Source organism: Podarcis gaigeae (assembly GCF_964106915.1).
Source record: "Podarcis gaigeae genome assembly, chromosome: 3".
In the NCBI taxonomy this organism is placed as follows: domain Eukaryota; kingdom Metazoa; phylum Chordata; class Lepidosauria; order Squamata; family Lacertidae; genus Podarcis; species Podarcis gaigeae.
This window is the reverse complement of record NC_139680.1, coordinates 68,157,088-68,176,507: the sequence shown is the minus strand read 5'-3', so window position 1 is coordinate 68,176,507 and position 19,420 is coordinate 68,157,088. Positions and strand designations below refer to the sequence as shown.

Here is a 19,420-nt window from a genome sequence, read left to right as displayed (position 1 = left end):
TAAGATAACAAAGTAGAAATTTCCACATTTGTTAAGTGCAGGATATATAAATGGCTTTTTAAAAAGAAAGCAGGAATGGAATTTGTGAAATCTCTTCCTATTTCTGTGGGTTTTACATTTCTGCTTTGTATTCCCTTTTCCCCTTCTCCAGTTCTTCTGTTTGGAGGCTAGTGCTTACACAGTAAAATCGCTCCAGGAGCCTCCCACATGATATCGTTTTTATTCTACCAAGTTAATGCCAGGGTTTTCAGATAAGAGAGCAGGAGAAACACTATCCCTCTTCTTGTCCTTCATTTAGCATACATAATCAAACTGGTACACTCACCTGAGAAGAAGTCAGCATCTGATTATATTATATAGCACTGATATGAGCAAAGAAAAGCAGTCAGCACGCATGAGAGTATTTGGAGTATTTCTAATCAGTAGCATGTGTAAAAATGCCATCTACCATAGCGGAAATTATAGTTAAAATTGCACAACACCTTTATGATATAAATGTATATAAACTATAGATAATACAAAAACTCCCTCTCTCCTTAGAATGAGATAACATTCAAAATACAATATAATTATCTTTTCCCACTACAGTTCTTCTGTTTGGAGGCTAGTTTGCACAGTAAAACCACTCTAGAAGCCCTCAGTTGATGAGAGGAAGCTCATCAAATATGCAGATGACACCAAATTAGAATGGGTAGCTAATACCACAGAAGACAGAATCTGGATTCAAGATGACGATAACAGATTGGAGATGTAAGGTTCTACACTTAGGTAGGAATAACCAGCTGCAAAAAATATAAGATGGGAGACACCTGGCTTACCAGTAGTACATGTGAAAAGGGTCTAGGGGTCCTAGTAGACCACAAGCTTGTCTTCGCCTGCTCCTGCTCCAGAGGCTAGGACCCAAACCAATGGATTCAAGTTACAATAAAGGAGATTCTAATTAAACATCAGGAAGAACTTTTTGACTGTAAGAGCTGTTAAACAGTGGAATGGACACCCTCAGAAGTTGGTGGACTCTCCTCACTGAATGTTTTTAAGCAGAGGTTGGATGGCCATCTGTCATGGAGGCTTTAGTTGAAATTCCTGCACTGCAGGGAGTTGGGACTAGGTGACCCTTCCAACTCTATGATTCTATGAAATCATAGCAAAAGTGAATGAATACAAAGAAGGATGTAACCAGTACACTGGTTATGGGAAAATGGGAAAGTGGGTGATTGTTTGATCTAAATAGAATTAGAATTTTTAGGAGTAGTGATTGTTTTCTTCATCTGATTCAAAATTCCATTCTGAGCCCTTAAGTGGGAGTGACGAACAGAGAGAAAGTCATGATTAAATGCCAGTCTCCAGACTACATCTAATGAAAACCAAGGGACTAACAATCCAAGGAGGAAGCATTCCTGTGCCATTCTTATTGAAATGGATAGAATTCCATGGAAAAATGCACAGTGAATGGCATTAATAATATATATTGATTGTGTTCCTAATCAATGATGCCAACAAAGCAGGACTTTTGGGCAGAGTCCAGGGGGCCCTCAGCAAAATGAGCACAAGGGCGCATTTTGAATCAAATGTGCACATTATCATCTAAACAAAAGGATATAATAAAAGAGTTTTGATTTAATTCAAGATTCCTTAACAATTGCACTATTGGGGATAAGTCAATTCTCCCACCATTCAAGTTATTTTTTAAAAAATGCCTTTATTATAAATTTTAAAAACCTCAACCAATAGGCAACCACAGTCATAGAATATAAGTCCAGTCTTCGTCTCATCTCCCCAAAGTCTCAATTAATTCCTATCTAGCCCCCATCAGTATAATTAACATAATTACTCAGAAGCATTGTACTTCACCTTCTGCTTTAGAAGTGACCCAAGTTTATTTAAAGAGTAGCACCTGAACCCCATCAAACACTGCCTCAAAAAAAGGAGAGGTTTGTAAAAATACACCCAGAGAACACCCAACTTTCCAGGGTTTCTGAACTGACATACTTGATTGGTGACAAATGAAGCAAGCTTTCTTTATTTTCCCCCCTCATTTAAATTTTCTAAGTAAATTACGTTGGCTGATTTGGAGTAGAAATTATATTTCTTCCACAAGTTATTACTATGTGCCACTAGATATATCACATGCACGCCATTACCGGCATCCTAGAAAATACTGGTAAATGTACAGTGCCTATCTTCTATTTGATCCATCATATTCTCCACACTGCTACAAGGGAAAGATGACCTCAGTTAACACTTGAGGAGCTCATACCTATTACACTTACTAAAAACACTCTGCAAACATATAATTTACCAGGCAGCGTTCAACAGAGTTCAAGCACTCTCTTGGCATATATTTAGTATACTTAGGGTGTGACATTCAATGCAAAACGAGTTTCCTGGAAAGTAGACTAATGCTAATCAATAGATCTGACTCAGTGAAAAACCTTGGACTGATAAAAGGAGGCATCAAACATGAAGACAGATCATTACCTCGTCTAGTAGCTGTCAATCATTTACAGTGAGGTGAAAAACTGTTTCTTTAAAATGATCACTTTAACTCAGTTCAAACTGAAACACTATTTCAAAAATAAGCTCTGTGGGTCCAGTGCCACTATTTTACAAAAATTGGTCAGATCCCATTTTGCAATTGCCAGAAACCATTGTTATTAGCACTGTTCAAAGTACTCATACAAAGACCGTTTAAAGTCACCACACTGAGACATTCAGCTAACCTCCTTTAAGTCAGATGCTTCAATGGTAAAATGGATTGGCATAAGGGAAAAGACTGTCTCTCCATGTGAAAGTATGCAGTCAAAATTGACTACGTTTCCCAAATTGTTCACGTTTCCCACATTGCTACATGTAATATGGATGTTAATAAAAGGGATGTTTAAACCTTCAAGCTAAATTCATCTCCTATTCATTTTACAGATATTCTGGTTCCCAGTATTAATTTGGTTCCCTTGGTGATTTTTAGGATTTCAACAGAAATTAGTTAAAATAAATTGAAATGTTTAAATAAAAATGAGTGGAGAAATGTTAGTACAGTACTGACTTAATACACCCATCCACTTCTTTACCTAAGTAAAAAATTACCTGAAAGTAAATTTAGTGGTGCCCAGGGGAATCACCATGAATGTAGATCCAACACCTTAGCTTGGAATAAGGTGGGGAAAATGGCACAGAAGATTCGAAGTACAGTCATTTGGGTTCTCAGCTCCAGACTTACAGTCTGGGATGCCCAATTCATAACCCCTTCACCCACTGTAGATGGAAAATCCACATTTGCAATTCACATCCAAAGCAGGTTACTTAAGAGTAAGTTACACATTCTATAGACTTTACTCGTGAGTTTAGGATTACAAATCTAAATCTTTTACAAACCATTTAAAAAACAGCAACTACCTGCATAACAAAACATCCCCTTCCTGCTCATCTCCCTGCAGCCCCCTATGCACCCTCAAAATCTCTGGAAGGCAGAGAGCATATTTTGGGGCACATGGGGAGAGCAGAAGAAAGTCCAGCTGCACATATGGAACTCCAGGTGTGGGACATTGCATATAACCCATAGTTTTTCATCTGCCATTTACTATATTCCTCCTGAGGTAGTCTAGTCTTCTCTGATGAGGAACCCTGTAGAGAAAGGGGAGTTACTACACACTACATGGTCTTAGGCAGCTGAATACAGGATGTAGCACTCTTCTCATCTTGCTTGTATGGAGATTCACTGCACCTCTTTGCCCATTTAAACTCATTTATTTATTTAAATTATCTAGGAGCTGAACAAATATTTTAAAACAATACAGTCTTTGCCCACAAAAAAAAGGGAAAGTTAGAGAGGAAACAAAAAACAAGTAAAATGTTTAAGAACCAGGTGAAACGAAGGAGTTCCAACTGAGATGATGGAGTGGGCCATGCTAAATCTGTATCTATTCATATTTTTTAAAATGGTGTAAATTATTTATTCCATGACTTATTTATTCACTGAGATTTTATAATTTCCAACCCACCCTGCCCCTTATGGTTATTCAAATACTGATATAAAGCACGCTAAAATATATGTTGGACATGACTAAATGACTAAACAACAACAAAATATATGTGGAACTAAGACACACAAATTAGAAGGATGTGCATCACTGATTACTCTATGTAGGCAATGTGTTCTACTTTTAAAATCTCTTAAATTTTTATTACCTAAAGAGAACAGCCTGGTTCTAACACTGACCTTCACTCTCTTAAGGAAAGCTAGGAAAGCACCATTAACGACAACAAAAAGCTTATATAATCCCAAAAAACTTGAAAAAGAAGGCTAGTTTTAGGATACCCTTCGAAATATAAACACGATGTCTATTTGCTCCTTTAGTCCACTCAAAACTGAGCCATTCACTACCCACAGCTGTTTGATGAACAACTCAACATTCTGAGTGCAGCAGACTGCCAGAGTATGTTTTCCCCTCATTCCCTATCATATCATTCCTTATTCACTCCACATGCCTGAAGAGAGAACTTTGTTGCTTTGAACTTTTCTCTACAACTTTCAAAGGAGGGAGGAGGAAAGGGGGGGACACAGCACAGGGATGTAAGAAATAGACAGAAAGGACGCATCAAGGTGAATTAGATTTCCACATCATTTATCCTACAGGAAAGCGCATGCTTTAATGTACCCTGAACCAGACAGAGGCATCATTAGGGCTGCATTTTGTCTACAAAGGTAAAGGAATAGCAAATGTAATCTTACACATCTATGTCAATCTAGTTTGACCAGTTCCACAAGTTCAGTTAAAAAGGAAGCATGACATTCTCACTTAAGGGAGCATGAACAAAGGCTGAGAACATGGCCAGACAGTTTTAAGCAAACAGAACTGGAAGCGGCTGGGATGGCAATATGGCATTTAAGAAGTTATTAATTACATTTTAGCTGTCAGTGAAAGATGCACTGCAGTATATTGGCACACAAAACAAAACCTTCAGTTAGGTTTAATGCTGTTTAAAAGCTTGGGCTACAGCAATACTGTATAACGAGTTAACGAGATGTAAGATTTTTAAACAATATTTAAGCAACATTTGCAGGAACACAAGGGATACCAGGCTGGCACTGGTGGACTTAGTGCACATTTTCGAATCACAGAAGATAATACTCTTCCACATTTTCTATTAATACAATAACATAATACTAAGATATGTGGTTAATCTTTAATAGTTTCAGTTTTATAATAAAACTAGAAAGAGAGGGAGGTATCACTAACTTCAAATGCATATCAAGGTGAAAACTGATATTATGAAAAAAACCTAGGATTCCCAATGAAGTGATTTCCTCATAGGAACAGCATACATAAATCTAGTTAGCAACAAATTATTCTGCATCATTTCCAAGGATGAATTAGTGGGTACCTCTGTATGTTTTCCCCTTGCAGGACAAATAGCTTCTGGGGCCAAGGAGGAGGAAAACAAGCAAACAAACAAGCAAGCAAACAAACAAACAAACAAGCAAACAAACAAACAAACAAACAAACAAACAAACAAACAAACAAACAGCCTCTCCCAGCACCATCACAATTAGCCCCTCCCTTGGAAGCTCCTGCAGCCAATCAGAAGCCACAGAAACCCTGTCGGACGTTCGGCATCCAAAAATAGTTCACAAACCGGAACAGTCACTTCCGGGTTTGCAGTGTTCAGGACCCAAAACGTTTGGGAACTAAGCTGTTCAAAAACCAAGGTACGACTGTATTCGGGAGCATTCGGGAGCATAGCTGCCTTGAGCTGTGGATGTAAAGCACACCCATCGTGGCTAGTAGCCATTGATAGCTCTCTCCTCTATGAGTTCCAGTCAAATGCTTTGCTGTATCTACAGGACTACATGCTGCAGTTCCTCAGCAAGAAGACAACATATAAATAGCCGTGGTAGAGCAAAGCAGAAACTCAGTTACAGTGAAGGGATGTAAATAGCCCTTTCACTGAAGCTACAAGTCAGCACCATCAGACCAGGCAATCGAGTTTTATGCATGGTCTTGAAACTCAGTTTAGAGGAGTCTTCATCTCGATCATGGAAAATGTGCCCATTTTCTTCCTTGTTTCTACATTTGTTTGGTCTGCAGAAGCTTTTGCTCAGATCTTGCCCTGTTCTATTGCCACCGATTCACAATCATCTAGAAGCAAAATTGCAGACCATGGAAGAGCAATCCCCAAACAGGAATGCCTTCCAGTGGCTTAGGCTTATCAGTCACCCCCAGTCACAACTGATGGCAAGGGGGAATAACAATCCCAGTGTTTCCTTAAAACAGATTTTGAATATGTCAGAAGACTGACCTGGCACCCAGGTGGCTAAATATTTTTTTTAAGCAGATCACCTTGTGCACTTGTTTGAGCCAAAGACTTAGCTCCTTTATTGTGGTTTTACTATTTTCATATTCATTAAACACATGTTTGTTTTAAAATACTTTTAGGGGCTAAGTGGCAAGGCAGCCTAGGAAGGCAATTTGTTGGCATCCTGAAAATAGGACACTTTTTACATAGTAGTAGTTAAAAAAATGACTAGAAAACATCAGAAACTGCAGTGTGTAAGGAATCTATTTTCATTGGCATTGAGGCTACCTCTGTATAAACGTCTGTCATCTCTGACCTCTGTCAGATGAGAAAATTGTTGCCAATAAATGATATTTTTGATTCCATTCAATCTGACCTGGGTTTAGCATACACATCTATCCTGTTTGAGGCATCACGGGGCCGGGAGGTGGGGGAATCTTGAACTGAAATAATGTCAGAAGAAGTGAAAGAAAGGCTTTACTAAATGTAAAAAGCATGCATATGTTAAATGGTACATTTTGCTCAAAGTTAACATATTCTGGGATTATATGTCATAGAGTGCACTGTACCCTGCTGAGTGCATGAAATTCAAAATTCTTGACATGGCAGCCCACCAAAATACACTGCCAAATTTGCTGGTTCTTTTCCAATCTCATCTTCAAAGACAGAAGGACTTGAGAAGGAGGGAATGACAGAATGGGCACAGGGAGACTTGCTGATAGCAATTTGTACGAGCGCTGTTGGACATACTCTATGAGTACAAGGAACCAGGTAAATAAATATACTATTTTAATATTTGAAATGTTGTAAATTGTAAACAGTGCTCAATATTTGCAGCTGTTATACACCTTAATTATAAAACTATACGAAATATGAAGTTACTTTCATGTAATGCGATCAAAGCTGGTGATTAAATAGATCCTTCCCCAAACTAAATACATTTTACTAATTCACTTTGTAAAAAATAAAATAAAATAATCCTTCTTAGGACCAAGACTTACAGAAAACATCTCCCAGTAGAACTATAACTTTACATGACAATGATATGCTGCATAACCCCTTTTATCTCTATTTTAAGCAACACTGCACTGGACTTCATTTTAGCCATTCTAACATTTCAGAAAGGAAAACCAATCTTTGTTTTGAAAAACATACTCTTGAAGGGTAAGTAAAGAACGGCAGCAGATCAGCACTAAAATATGATGCAAAGTTACAGGTTGCAATGATTATCACACATTTATTGACATGCCTGCCTAGCTCTTTATTTTTTACTTTCATAGTTCTAGGTTTTGAAAATTAAACTATATGAACACAGTTCTTTATCAATTAATATAAAACACGAGAATCTATTTTTGATCTGCTAGTGACAGAAACAAGAGGTACTCAGGACAACATGTTCTGTATACCTGTATTTGCAAAAAGCATTCAGAGGCTGTGGAGGGAGTGTGAAGTTAAAAATACTGGTTTACAAGAACTAAATATCTTCACTTAAAAACAAGTGAAATGATTATTTTACAGTTTCCCTAATTAAAAAAAAATCTAATAAAACGAATCTAAAATATTCGTATATTGCCTTTCATAAAAGACACTTAAGAGTGCTAAACAACAATTAATAAAAACATCAAAACAATCAGAATAAAGCACTAGATATCAGACGACAACTCTGAATAGCAGATTCATATGGTGGAAGTTTCCTGTTCAGATATCCTGATCGTATACATTAAAGTAATCAATTTAATGGCTTCTAGGATGCAATATTTTAACTTCCAGTGAAGTAATAGGAACTTTTCCAAAATACGCGATTTGAAGAAAGAGTTGTTAGGAGGAACAATGGAAACAAATATGTGACACAAAATACATAAACATGCAGATGTCATACAAATGCTTCCAAGTCAGTTTGTTTCCCCATTTCAATGTCAGACATTAGATGTATATTTTAGCTATAGCTAGTATCCTGTTTAAAAGGGGGGGGGGGAGACACTGCTTCCAGGATGAGGTTACTGAACGTTCCATACTATACTATACTTTAAAACTGTCATCCTCAACATGCTCAAGTTACTAGCACTTGTGTCATATAATTATACTTGTTTGTAGATCCATTGGGAACACTGAGGGGCTCAGGCTAGTCTCTAAGGTCCAGGGGCCTCTGAGAAGAAACAGGCCACCTTCTGATCTGTAGATGGAATGGATGGATTAGCAGAGAGCCAGGCCAGCTGTTGCAAGCTTTATCAGCGCACAAGCCTAACAGATGGGAATCCATTCTAAAAGCCTCATGAAACAGTAAGCAAAGCCCTTGTGCTATCCTTCTGTTTCCTAGCCCCACCCCCTTTTTAAAGACACCCAGCAGAAAACACACTAGTGGAACACATATTTTAATGCATGTTGGCATTGTCTGCATGCATGTGTCTTTTACTGTTAAGCTTGTTCACTCCTGTAACAAGAACCAACGTATAAAAAAGGATATGGAAGGTGAAAAAATGTGGAATTTAAAGGTTAGGAAGTACTGAATAATCAATATCCCCCCCCCCCAATTTTCCTAGCATTGGCTCTTCTTGTATTCCATGTTTCCTATTGTATGACATTTCCTGGCAAACTGACGCACGCACACAAAAAGCAGAGTAGAAAAAGAGAGAAACATTTATAAACTAGAAAGTAGGAGAAGCTCAGAGTTGCATAATATATAATACATGTGGGAACCTGTGAAATTTAGCAGAAAGGCGTATTTTCAGATTGCAGTGTGTCTCGGATGCCCTGGAAGCATTTGGGATGCAAGGTTTTCCAGAGACAGTATTAGACAGGCAATAGGAAACATACTCTCTGAAGAGATGGCTCTATTCCATTTCTCTAGATTTTAGATAGTCAAGCTTGTGACGGGGCAAACAGCTGGCAATAAGCCAGTTGCTGTCAAATATACTTTCAACCAAAAGCATTAATGCAATTCCAGTGCATGTTGAAAACTTTTTTGTTTATCATGCCTTTTGCTTGACCAGCCATTATGGGACTCTAAGAATCTTTGTATTGTCTGCCCAATAGTTTAGATTTGCTGCATTTCATCATCATCATCATTTTTTTATTTGTATACCGTCTTTCTATCTTACAATACTCAAGGCGGTTTACAAGCTGAAGAAACAAAAAATGTACATCTTAGAACAATATAATGCAATACAAAAATGTGATAATAAAACAAAACTTTAAAATAAGCAACCTACATCAAAAAGTAAGGTAAAGGTAAAGGGACCCCTGACCATTAGGTCCAGTCATGACCGACTCTGGGGTTGCGGTGCTCATCTCGCTTTATTGGCCAAGGCAGCCAGCGTACAGCTTACGGGTCATGTGACCAGCATGACTAAGCCGCTTCTGGCGAACCAGAGCAGTGCACGGAAACGCGCCGGGGCGGTACCTATTGATCTACTTGCACTTTGACGTGCTTTCGAACTGCTAGGTTGGCAGGAGCAGGGACCGAGCAACGGGAGCTCACCCCATCACGGGGATTCAAACCGCCAACCTTCTGATCGGCAAGTCCTAGGCTCTGTGGTTTAACCCACAGCACCACCTACATCAAAAAGTAACATTCAACAGTTATTAGAAAAGTATAAAATAATAATATCAACATATAAAAGTTAAACACAAATCCACTCAACAGTAACAATAAATAATTTCTAAACTATAATCAATAAAACATGGCAAGCCACAGTACATAAAATAATACAATACAAACTGAGAAGCAGAGACTAGAGGGTGGAGCAAGGCAGGTGGTTAACAAAGTTTCTCCCCTCACAGTTCTTCCTCCAGGCACAGCTTCCTTATGAGGAGTCCCAGGGCCGGGTGTGTCTGTGTGTGCATTTTAATTTTATTTGAATTGTAATTTATTATACTGTTGTATACTGCCCTCCGATACCCACATAATAAACGGTATATTTTACTGAATGTTACTGTTTTAATGAATTTGAGTGCTGTTTTATTATACTGCTGTACACTGCAGTGAAATGCTAGCATAACACACATTATAAACAGGTGTACAGTGGTACCTCGGGTTACATACACTTCAGCTTACATACGCTTCAGGTTACAGACTCCACTAACCCAGAAAGAGTACCTCAGGTTAAGAACTTTGCTTCAGGATGGGAACAGAAATTGTGCTCCGGTGGCGCGGCGGCAGCGGGAGGCCCCATCAGCTAAAGTGGTGCTTCAGGTTAAGAACGGTTTCAGGTTAAGAACGGACCTCCGGAACGAATTACATACTTAACCCAAGGTACCACTTTATACACATTTTAATTAATTAAAACTTGCTTGACCCCAAAAACACAACAACAACAAACCCCAAACAAAATATATCTGCAAAATCACAAATTAAACACTGTCCAGTAATATCCTGTCTAAGAGAGTGTAAGATTTTTGATGGAGAAAACAAGTCAGAATCACATTCTGACACCTATAAGTACAGTTGAGAAGAATTACCACAATGAAAACTAAAACTTTCTCTTTCTCTTGGTTTTAATGTATCTATGTGAGGTATTGTTTGGTTTTTGTTTTGGTCTGTCTGGTTGGTTGGTTGGCTGGCTCAAGGAACATCCCAGAATGCTCCTTCTGGGGGAACGTAATTTCTTCCAGAACAGACCTCCTACCCAATTCCCAAATCCTGCAACTGCCCACTTTCAGTACCTATATCTTGTCAGGATTCAGTCTCAAGTTTATTGACCCATTACTGCTTCAAGTCACCAGTCCCTCCTGATTCAGGTGGAATTGGTTCCAAACATATAAAATACAGAATATAAACTTATTTTGTGAAAGGTAATGAGTCCTTGCTGTTGATTTCTGCAAGCAGTTATCTTCAAAATTATGTTTCTACTCTATCTACTCAGATCTTTCTACCCACTGCTTTGAGGTTAATTCTTTGACATTTTTCTTCACTGAGAATGCAAAGACACTTACAAAAAGACAAAAGCTATAAAACATGTTGTCTGAAAAAGTTGGATAATACATACTACACCTACTGTGATAGACTACACATTCTGCTGTGCCAAATGATTTTATTTACACTTAGAGAGAGAGGAACACTAGAATATTTAAAGGGTATATTTCTAACCAACACATTCCAAATAAAAACAAACCAATCTTTTTTCAGCTACTCTGACGAAGACTAGGACCAGTAGCTGACATTTTGGATGCATGTTACTGTGGTATAATTCTACTTCTACTGGCATGGACAGTAACAGATGTGCTTGAGTCTTTCAGGTAGTCCTCTGTCCAAGTTATTTGCCAAGGTCTGACACGATTAGTACAAGAAATAGGATGCTATGAGGAGTCTTTGCAATGCAGACATGTTTAGACATGGGGCACGTCTTTAACTCTTCCTGAGATTTAGTTATGTTAATCCAGTTGTGTCCCTCAGCTGGCAGAAGGCTCTTGGATTCAGTGGCACATCCCAGGAGCAGAATGGGCAGTGGGATGGCTTTTGCAAATTCCCCCTTTCTCTAGCAGCTCCCTGCAATGTTTCCCTCACTGTTCCAAAGGGTCCCCCAACCCACTGCGGAGGTGGAGGATAAAGGAGACAGAAAATAAAAGGGGCAATAGGTGAAAACCCCTTCCTTTGTACTCATGGAAGTATCTACTGGATCCCAGAGTATTCCCAGTGAACCTCTCTCAGTTGCTATAACCTTACCAGCTTCACATACTTTCTGGAAGTCCCATAGGAGGACGTTGTAACGTAACATGCTCCCGCATGCTTCCCAAGAAGTCAGGGAAGCTGCATATTGCCCAGAGAGTGGCACAGGAATTTTAAAAAGAACCTGTACATGCCCTGGCCTCTTCATCATAACTTTATGACGATAAGCACCAGACACCTCTGCAAATGAGGTAGAAAAAAGACCTCCATATCCTGAATTTGGTGGGTAGCATTTGGAACAGCATTACAAATCCATCATTTCATTTAGACCCACCAATGCATGCTCAATACTAGAAACCACGTCTTAACATGTTCACTTTTAACAAAGTAAAAAGTGCATTATTTAAAACATATGGCTGAAAGAATAGTAAGATTATTTCAGATTTCGAGTTCCAGAATAAACAAAGATTGTTTTTGCCAATAAAGTTTAAAAGCAACTAATGTAAAATTTGAATTAAATTACAAACACTAAGACACATATAATCAGAAATACTATTATTTTGACATTAAAGTATAAGTGAATCAGAGACTGAACACAATATAGGTTTGAGATGAAGATCTAGAATGAACTAAAAAAATCTGATACAAGTCTACCCAGAAGAAGTCCAACTGAGTATAAAGGTATTTTTACTGCTGGTTAAGTACAGAGGAGGAGGAGGATGTAAAGATGGGGAAGGGAAAAAATTGAATTCAGGGTGGGAACTGGGTTAATAAGCGATCACTGGAGGTTTTTAAACAGAGGTTAGATGACCATCTGGCAGGGATACTTTAGCTATGATTCCTGCATTACAGTGAGTTGGACTAGATGACCTTTGGTGTCCTTCCAATTTGATGATTCTAGGGAGGTATGTATCAAACTGCAGTCTAAGTCATTAATATATGATGAAGAAAATAGAGGTATGAAATATTCCTTCAATATTTTAAGTGTTAATTTGTTAGGAAAAAGCAAAGTGCACATAAAATTGCAGATTTAACGATTTACATCAGCAACGCAGTGCAGATGTTTTGAATTTACAGTCAGTATAGTCTGCTTTCTCAAGCCATAAAAATTAAACAATTTTTCACAAGATGTGTGTAACAATCTAAGTATTAGAAAGAAAAGAGGGAACTGGGACATGTGCTATACTTGTGCCTCTGGGGGGGAAAAGGTAGTATTTTTAAAACAATTTTTAATGTAAAAGTGAACAAATATATAAAAGCACTGCAAGTTAACTTGTGGGGTTAAATGAAAAACAATCCACTGTGGTCAATATTTAAATACTACCAATTAAATATGAGGAAAAGACTTTGCAGTTAAGTGTGTAAAGAATTACTTTTGCCTCTTTCAATTATTATTACTGAATAAATACATATATAAGACTCCCTGTATCAGAAGCAATTCTTTCATATGTTACTTAGGAAAAGCAATATGTGGTGTTCTCATCATCTGATCCAACATTTATCTCCTTGTATAAATAATGAACTATATAGCCCATGCTGATATAGTATTAAGTCCCTTCTGGTGTCATAAGCAGATGCTCGAGGGGTTAAAAGAAGGTGTGGTGCACATAGTGTTGAATAAAATAATGGAAATGTCTTTAAACGCAAACGTTCAATAGAGCGCGCACACTGGGAGACAAATGCAGAAGTCATATTGACTTGTTGCAATGGAAGCCTTTGTCCTCACTCTTAGCTCCAGTCTAACTACCTAAACAGCTAATGGGGCCTGTCAGGACACCTCCTCAGGCTGAAGACTCCTGCACTCCCACCTTTCTTGTCAGTAATGGGGGGGGGGGGGAGGCCTGGAGCCTCTGTGTCTGAGGAGACATTCTAAACTTAGCCCCATTAGGTTTGGCAGGCATGACACAAGACGGTTGAGACAGTTCTTCAACTCCCAAATAAAAATATGGTCTGAAGGGTACATATTTTAAGCTACTATTTACAGGCAATTTACTTTGCATAAGGATATAATATTTTTTTTGTATTTCTCACACAAGTTACATGGTGGGTTTTTACCTACTGTTGTAGATAGTACCGTCATATCTTGGAAGTCGAACGGAATCTGTTTTGGAAGTCCGTTTACTTCCAAAACGTTCAGAAACCAAGGCTTTTGGTACTTACTTACAATGCAATCCTAACCATGTCTGCTCAGAAGTAAGTCCCAGTGAATTAAACAAAACAAACTCCGAGGTAAATGGACTTAGGATTGCAGCCTTAATTCCTAATGTGATAAACTAAGTTATCATCATCAAGAGATAATATAGTTCCATTATTCAGTTCTATTTTCTATATGAAGATAAATTGCAATCAGATGATCAACATATTCATTATTAATGAGAAATGGGAATAAAGTCAAGAAAACAGAAACATCTTAACAGATGGGTATATTTAATAACATTAAATGCACTGAAGTCAACAGGTCCTAGTCATATTAACTGTAGGCATTACATCATAACAAGCACTATTTCAAAATTTAAGAAACTGTCACAGAAAACTGACAGTGTGTTGGATTGCCAATTATGATGAAATACATTATTGACACTTCAATAACTAGTTTGCTTTAGTCTAAATCTTGTAAAATAGTAGCAAAAAGGATTCCTTATGGGTGCAGCTACACACACAGCAAAGCATAGGAATTGGGGTCAATGAACACCTAATGGCAATCTTCCTCTAGCCACCCCTCAGCATGCATGCGCTACAATATATTGCACTGAAAAGGAGGCCTGCCCATACCTCCTTTTGGCTCATCCAATTCTTCCTCTTTTCACCAAAGCCCTGCCTAGCTTGCTGTCTAATGGCTGGTGTGCTGTGAAGTATACACATGCTCCCAGGGCCAATCTGTGAGAGGAAAGAGGGCTCCATCTCATCATGTCCTAAACTTACTTCACAAGGGACTTAATAAGCTCTTACAGTGCAATCCTGTGACTGGTAAGTTCCACTGAGTGAAGTTCCATTTTCTCCCAGGTATGAGTGCATAGGACTGCAAACTTAGTGCATTTTCTGCTGACTCCATGGAAACTTCATAGCAAGGGCAAAACAGAATTCTTTGAGTCACAATAAGCATGCAGTGTAAAGCACAACAACCATCATGAGAACACTATTGTTATAATGACAGGAAGGGTACAAAAAAAGTAATTCAGTGGTATCCAAGTCCATCATCTCAGACTGATTTATATTTTTATAAGAGGATTAGACAAAATGGAGGACAAGGCTATCAATGACTATGAACCACAACAGCAATGATACCAGTTTCCGGGAATCATAGGTGTACAAGAACCAAGTGACCTTCAGGAGAGAAATGATTCCAGAAGCAAATCCAGGTGTGCTCATATCCAAACCAAGGTTGCAGGTTTGATCCCTATATGGGACAGCTGCATATTCCTGCATTCGGCAGGGGGTGGTGTGGGTTGGACTAGATGATCCTCAGCGTCCCTTCCAACTCTATGATTCTACAACTAGATGGGCCAATGGCCTGATACGGCAGGGTCACCTTATGATTTAATAAGAATATATCCACTGAAATAAATACTTAAGTTAGTCATGATTTCAGTGGCTTTGATACAATTTATTGAGTGAAACTGAATGCCATCATTTGTGCAATATGACCTCTTCTTGCTAGAGCCCACCCAAAATATCCCCTAGAGTGGTGGTTCCCAACTGGTGGTCCGTGGACACCAGCAGGTCTACAGGGGATCCGCAGCACTATTCGCGTAACAAAAACTACAATAGAGATATCAAAAAAGTAGGGGTCTATGGGTTGGCTTTTGAAAAACAGGAGGTCCACAATACTTAACTAATTGGAAACCACTGCTCTAGAGCAGGGATGTCCAACACGTTGATCGTGATCTACTGGTTGATCCCTGTGAGGTTTTGGTAGATCGTGATCGATTGTTGGCCCCCTTCCGGCCCTGGCCCCTCTCCCTGTGCCTTCTCTTATTGTCAGAGTTTAGAAATGGAGGCTGTTATGCTATGCCACCTCCAGAAGCCCAAGGACCAGGGCCTTTGAATAACCATGGAGATTTAGATCCAGTGGTTCAAAAGTCACCAGCACCCGGTCAGCTTTCAGGGCTTTCTGCTGGCAATTATTGGTGGCAGCATACTGTTCACCTGGGTGAAATTGTAATCTCCACCAAAATGGGACACACACACACCCAAACTTATGGAGAGGCAACTGCACACCATCCTAACCCACCAGCCATCAACCTCTCTCTCTCTCTCTCTCTCTCTCTCTCTCTCTCTCTCTCTCTCTCTCTGTGTGTGTGTGTGTGTGTGTGTGGCATTCAAAGCAGTGAGGAGGCATTCAAAGCAGTGAGATGAATTGGAATTCAATGTCTTAAGGAATTTAAGCCAGAGAAGTTGGATACTAACATTTCAATTATATAAAAGTCTGCTGTAAGAAAGTAAAAAAGGTAATGGGGTAAAATTGTTTTAAAAATCAGGCATATTTAGTTAAATTTACAATAATAGTTACAATATAATTATTTAATGATTAGGACAGTTTATTACTTGGGTAAATCGATTCTGCTCCATGATAGCTCCTCGATACACTGAATAAATAATTGCCAGTCTGAGGGGCATTCGTTCCAGACTAACTGCAGGAGAAAGGACTAGATGGCCTTTTAAAATAACATGTTGCTGTAAAATTTCAGAGACCCAGTTATTTAGTCAGAGGATTTCTTACTGAATAAAACTGAAGCAGTGAAATACATATATATCCCCACACTGTTCTTCAACTTTCCCCATTTCATGCTGAGTGAAGGGAGACTGTAGGACAGATACTCATAGGCGTGCATGCCCACATATACGAAAGGGAAGAAGCAAAAGAACCGTGTTAAAATAATTCTGTTCTAACTGTTGTTTTCCCCAAAGAACTTACTTAAAAATAAAACTGTATTCCTTGACAAAGCTGATAAAAGAAAAAGGAGACGAAAGAAAAAATGCTTTTGAGTTTTGTGAAAACCCATTCAACTGCTGTCCAGAGGACATGTAGCCTATAGGAAACATCCACTGAGGAAAAAACGATGTCACAGTCAAAGTGCTGCTCAGAGAATGCTCACAGAGACCACCAAGTGGCAATTCTGCAGACTTTCAAATCAAATATTCTCTCTTTTTCAGCCCATAGGAATGTAAAGAATTCATCTCATTAGATTTTCATTTACGATGAGAGGATGAGAGAGGCCCATCAACTGATATGCTTCTGGTGAAGGGAATTTAGCCATTTAAAATAATACAAACAGAGGCTCTTTTTGCCCTCAGAGAGTGTATAAAGATTTCCGATATTTTTTATGTTCTAAGCCTCACACAGGTACATTGGTATATTTCTGGTGCTATTTGGGGAGAATTAACAAGATGTGGTCTCCAATGAACTCAGTATGTTTCTGAAGTGCTACAGGTATTAGTAAAAACAATTAAGTAGGAAGAGTTATTTTCTTCTACAGCTGCATTTCACCCCTTACTAAGCGAATTAATCTATTACTGTACAGCACTCTCTATATATAGTGCGCATGAAGGAAAAATGGGCAGGTGTTCTTTATTACTCACTATTGTAAAAACAAAGAATAGGAGTGTGTAGAAATTGAACCTCTATTGTCCAAACACTGCTTCTAACTCTTACAAAGTTTTAAAATTTCTACCAAATGATAAACGTTTTAAAATAATTCTGAATGCTGTATTCTCAAAACATAGGCAGGAATGTAGGAAGATGCCTTACAATGTTGGATCCACTGTCAGCACAGCCTAGCAGAAGCTCTCCAGGATTTCAGACAAGGGCTTTTCCCAGCCCTACATGGACGTATCAGGGACCAAAACTGAGACATTGTGTGCTGATGTCACAGTAGGTTAGCCAGGTGAAATACCATGCCAGCTGCAACTGTTGTAATCAACTCTCCTACACAAGTATTGAAGGCAAAAGGCCCTGTTTTCTTCTTTATCGGGTTACCCTCTGTCCTAGTTTACTAGCTGAGCTTTTTACTGAACAGAGCTGTGGGAGAAAGATGGTGGATTACTATACAGGAGGCTGGAATCAATTGATTCTATAAATTCACATAATAAAGGCAACAAAAGGAAGGGAAAATGTGCCTATTACCAAGGTGCCCATACCGATGCGAGCAATGAAGGCAGTGTGTACGACGTAACAGTGCATGTATCACATGTGTTAACCTACCAAGTTTAATTCCCAGCTTCCCCTCTTAAAAGGATCTTAAATGGAAGGGGCTGGAGAGACATCTGTCTGAGACTGCCAGCCAAATTAATCTGTAGGAGCTAGCAGGCCCAATGTTTTGAGTCACCATGAAACAGTGTGGTAGATACATATTCTTGCTCAACATGATTTTGTGCTTTAAAAATGTGAAGCTATTTTCCCCTCACACTGCCTGAGGTAAAAAGACAAACATATTTAGAAAAGAGCCTCATCTTTCACTCTGTACACCGATAAGGTATCAACTCTTCCTTCAACTGATGCCAATAGCAGCTGCTACAACTGCACTCACAGAATGAATAAAACATTTAATGTGTACTATAATTTAATCCGCAAATCAAAATGTAGAAGTTCCAGAAAAACATTAGTGATCAGAAGTAGTGCTGCGTTCCAGAAATAATGCATTACCAAACTATGTGGAATGAGAAGCCGGATGATTTGTTTTTAAAAGAAGGAATGGGGAGGGGCAAGCAGTCTTCAGTTCTCTGTTCCTCGAAGGCACCCAGAAAGAGCCTGGCCCACACGTATGGCCTCGACTCTGGGTATTAAAATATTCATCTCTCTTTTCCTCAATGTCAGTTGCATGCAAACCGCCTTTCCTCTCCCTCTGAAACATTAACCTCTGCTCTCTAGGTGATACCAACCACGGATAGAATTAACACAGTCTTTCCCCTACACAGTCTCCCTTCAGCTACAAGGCTCTCAATATATGCCATTTCAAGGTGTCTCTCTTTGGCATTTGAAGTATCCATTACAAAACGGACATTGAAAAAGGTTTGTGTGCATTTGATTATTTTATTTGAAAATCATTTTGTTCAATCTTCTCTCCGGTGTTTTTTCTTTCACAGATGTAACTACTCCCACACTCCACTAGCTTATCATAAGGACTATTTACTAGAAATATTATGTGATAACCTTAACTTCATGTGTTCTTTTTTAAAAAAATAGGGGACATTCAGTAAAAGGGAAGAGTTCATAATGTCTCCCTTGTGGGACACTAAGGAGTATGAATAATAATCTCATATGGCTTTATTATTAGAGGACTTTATAAGATAAAGCTCCCAGAAGATTTTTTTTTTAAGTTACTACAGTCAGTTAAAAGCAATGAGGTTGAAGGTAGCCATCCAGGTTTTATAAAAATGCATATGATAAATGTTGCATTTAAAATACATGCTATAATGTGCTTTTTATACTAGTCTGAGTTTCCTTCTTCCCATTAAGATAGTTACTAAACCAAGCAAAAAGAAACATATAAGCAAGCAAACAAACAAATAAACAAAAATTTC

The 19,420-nt window shown here is 38.6% G+C and overlaps 1 protein-coding gene across 18 annotated transcripts in view; it reads right to left on the bottom strand.

Moving 5' to 3' along the window:
* The window catches only part of ARID1B (AT-rich interaction domain 1B), a 354,961-nt gene that overhangs the window by 198,828 nt on the left and 136,713 nt on the right, over positions 1-19,420 (bottom strand). The window lies entirely within an intron of this gene.